Source organism: Macrosteles quadrilineatus, unplaced genomic scaffold (assembly GCF_028750875.1).
Source record: "Macrosteles quadrilineatus isolate MER2022 unplaced genomic scaffold, UCM_ALF_1.0 Scaffold_5__1_contigs__length_97177068, whole genome shotgun sequence".
In the NCBI taxonomy this organism is placed as follows: domain Eukaryota; kingdom Metazoa; phylum Arthropoda; class Insecta; order Hemiptera; family Cicadellidae; genus Macrosteles; species Macrosteles quadrilineatus.
This window is the reverse complement of record NW_026542598.1, coordinates 30,925,765-30,929,646: the sequence shown is the minus strand read 5'-3', so window position 1 is coordinate 30,929,646 and position 3,882 is coordinate 30,925,765.

Sequence of the window (3,882 nt, the reverse complement as noted above, 5' to 3'; positions counted from 1 at the left end):
ACCGCCCTGCAACAGACAATTATGTAACAAACCGGCGATGTAGACGTCGTGACGCTTGTTGAGGCCTGTGGGACGCTGGGAGCCGGCGTCTGACGCGAGACTGACCAGTAAGGCCATGACGCCGAGCCAGCATCCCGTCATGTCCGTCTCAACCACCCTGCAACAGACAGTTATGTAACAAACCGGCGATGTCGACGTCGTGACGCTTGTTGAGGCCTGTGGGACGCTGGGAGCCGGCGTCTGACGCGAGACTGACCAGTAGGGCCATGACGCCGAGCCAGCATCCCGTCATGTCCGTCTCAACCGCCCTGCAACAGACAGTTATGTAACAAACCGGCGATGTAGACGTCGTGACGCTTGTTGAGGCCTGTGGGACAAGACTGACCAGTAGGGCTATGACGCCGAGCCAGCATCCCATCATGTCCTTCTCAACTGCCCTGCAACAGTACACAGAAATAATAAGGTAAAATGTCTATGAACATTTTTATGTTCAATAATGTTATCCTCCGTTTTGGTAAAGACGGAGATTTTCGTCCCATGAATATATTGTTTTACCATACTACGGTTATTACGGTTGGCCCATTAACTGTTCTCTTTGTACTCGGTCGGCTTCCTGTACGAAATAAAAGAGGACATTTATTGGGAAAGGAAATGATTAAATTACCATCCTAGGAAGAGACAACTGTTCGGAAGTGACTGACTGGGTCAGAGTTTGAGGTTCAAAAAGCCAAAGTATAAAAAACACCAATCGTGTTCTATTTTATATGCTAGTTGATCTGACTGATTTAAAAAAAACTTGCTATAGTTTTTAAATTGTTAAATCCATCTAATGTTAAAATGTTTCAATATTTATTGAAGAGCCATTATTCATAATTGCCTAGGCTCAAATCCCGGCTATCGCCATTGTCAATAAATAGTAAGCATCGATTTAGAAGAGATAATGTTCGAAGTATTCGAAGTATTCGAGTATTTAGAAGAGATAATGATTTAGAGTTCTATACATGATTTTCATTAGGATATACAAACTTTAGATTAGGGGGCCTAATTAGCTTTAAAACCAACTACCATTTTAAAACACTGCAGTTATTTATTAAGTGTTATACCAGCTATCTACCACATCAGTCTAACATATCTTTAAGCTAAGATGATTGCATTAATTACTTGATACTGTAGCTCCAGCGATTCAGAGGAATACCACACATTTGATACAATGCCAAATGCAGCTATCTAGCCCATGTTAGTGCTGCTATGGGTTGTTGAGAATAGATAGCTCTCCTGGGCATGGTCGTAAAAGGCAGTCGTTAACTATACGACTCATTGTCTAAGCTGCAGCACCGCATTCACAGCTGATCAGTGACTCATCACTTATGGGAAGTTGTTTGTGACAAAAGTCTCAACTTTACGTTTTTGCAAGCTCTATTTGAGCATGCAGAAGAATAGTATATTTCATTACTAGGACCGAAAGTGGCATTTTCCGGCGCTCGCTCAAGTTTTTGTGTGAGGTGAAGCCGAACACAGGGAACACCAATTTCACGTGCGAGGCGAAGCCGAGTACGTGAGAGCTATTTTCACGTACGAGGCGAAGCCGAGGACGGGAATAATGGAGCAAGTGCCGGATAATAACTTTCGGTAAGAGTTATGAATGATACTTTTCATCACGACGCAAAAATACACAAACACAGAATAGCAGACCTCATCAGTAGCATTACAATAATTATCAATCAAACAATTTGTTTAAACATAAAAATAAAATAAAATCTAAAAGTAAACCTATGTTAATTTTTGTTTGATTTTTAAAACATAAAATAAAATAAAATATTCTAAAGGAAACCTTCGTATATTTCTCAATACTTCAAACATCAAAATAAAAGATTAAAACGACTTTGAACATACATACAGCTGATTTGAATCATTAAATTAAACCGTAACAAAACACTAGCGCGCGTAGTGAATAAATGGAAAACTAATTGAGAGCGAGGGAAAGTAAATTTAGAGCGAGGGAAAATCAGCTGAGCGATTTTCCCTCGCCCTAAATTAGAGCTTGGGAAACGGCTACTTTCATTGATGTCAGCTGTTATCGAAAATAGTTACTTTCGGTGAGGAGTGATGAAAACCATATTACGTCTTATTTACCTTTCACTATCAACAACACTAAACCTCATTGATAACTGGGATAATGTACAAAAGCTGATTGGCAATAAAATAACTAATACCTGGATACAATCATATGATCTGGTTTTGTTGTTAAAAAACGTATCAAGTTAGATATAATTATTTAGACACCTAGTAGAAGATTTCTGACATTTAAAAGATCCCTTTAGAAACTTTTAAACTTAATTTTCATCTCGAAAATGATAGCACATCCCTTTATGCATGTTTTCACAAAACGGACCCTCCTATTGTCAAACAAAAACATCAAACCCGTTTACCTGTAAAAAAGGATCGGACGTTATTAAATTTGTAGCTTCAAAGGGAAACTTCCTTCTGGAAGTTTAATATTTCCGTAACAAAATTCAATTATTTTTCAAGTGACGAGGAGGCAGCTCTGCTGGGGGGGGGGGATGTGGAGGGGGTAGAGTAGAGTCACCCTTAACTACCTCTCGACACGCAGTCTTGAAGAAACAAAACGCTCTCGGCTAAGCGATCGACCCCATTCTCAGCTTGAGACATTAAGTGGGCAGCGCTGGGTTTAATCAGCGTTGTAAACGTCTTGATTGCACTTTCCTTCTTTGTACCTCCAATTACCTATTGAAGTGACGTTTTTTTAGGTCGTTGAAAACATGCATCATAATTATTAAAGATATCGTGATTGCATAGGATATTGTGAAATGTTTTGTTTACGTAGGAAATGTACATACTATGTTGGAACAATTGGATTGCACTAGCTTTGAAACAATTGCTCTCTTTAGAAAGACTAGCTGTTACCCACGGGTTTCACCCGTTTGACTTCATTAAAGTATTAATAAAACTAATGATTGGTTAAGTTAAGTTGAAATAAACCAAACAGAATACAGTAATACAAACAAATAATCATACCTGATTTCAATTCGGTAATACATTGAAAGAATAACAAACAAATAAGTACAGCTGAGTTTTTTTTCGACATTATGTATATGGAAAGTTCCCCTTAGAAAGAAATTATGACCTTGAAGGGCAATTTATGAAATAATGGATGGTTCTGCGCAAGGTTTCTCGTCATGACGAACATTTTAAGTATATGGTTTATGGAGATGTGAATTCTAGTTTTCTCACAAGTTCATGGGTAATTTGGGCTTTATATATGGACAAACCTGCTGTATTTTTTTAAACATCAGTTGAAGCATAACTGTTATGAAATGAACATTCATCTTATTTCCCTTTTGGATTGTAAATAGATATAGAATAAGCAAGTTAATACCAAAGTCAATCCTATGGTATTTAATAGATGACTATGGTTTCAGGGCATGTTGCCCATTTTTGCACCCTTCTTCTTCTTTTATGCTTAACGCTTGTAATTGTTAATACATCAATTTCACCCACAGTACATGTGAAATAGTTATTGACACAAAACAGTACGCGTTTGGTTGGAAATAAGTAATTAATTTACTTATTTAGTTTGAACGAGATTTTTTCTGTTTTACTAATACTAGATGGCTAAAACATGTTGACGGTAGATAATGAATATAATTAATTAAATTTTTAAATACTGTCATAATAACTGCCTCGAAACTGCGAAAACATGCTAAGCTATCTAGTATAAGAGGGTCGGCCTAGAAAATAAAACCATAAACTTTACTTGCTATATTTCCATAAAGTGTTTTAATGTTGCAAATGGGTTTTTAATTTTAACATAAATACATATTTAATTTCTTAATTTTGTAATGCTCAAAATATATGATCCAA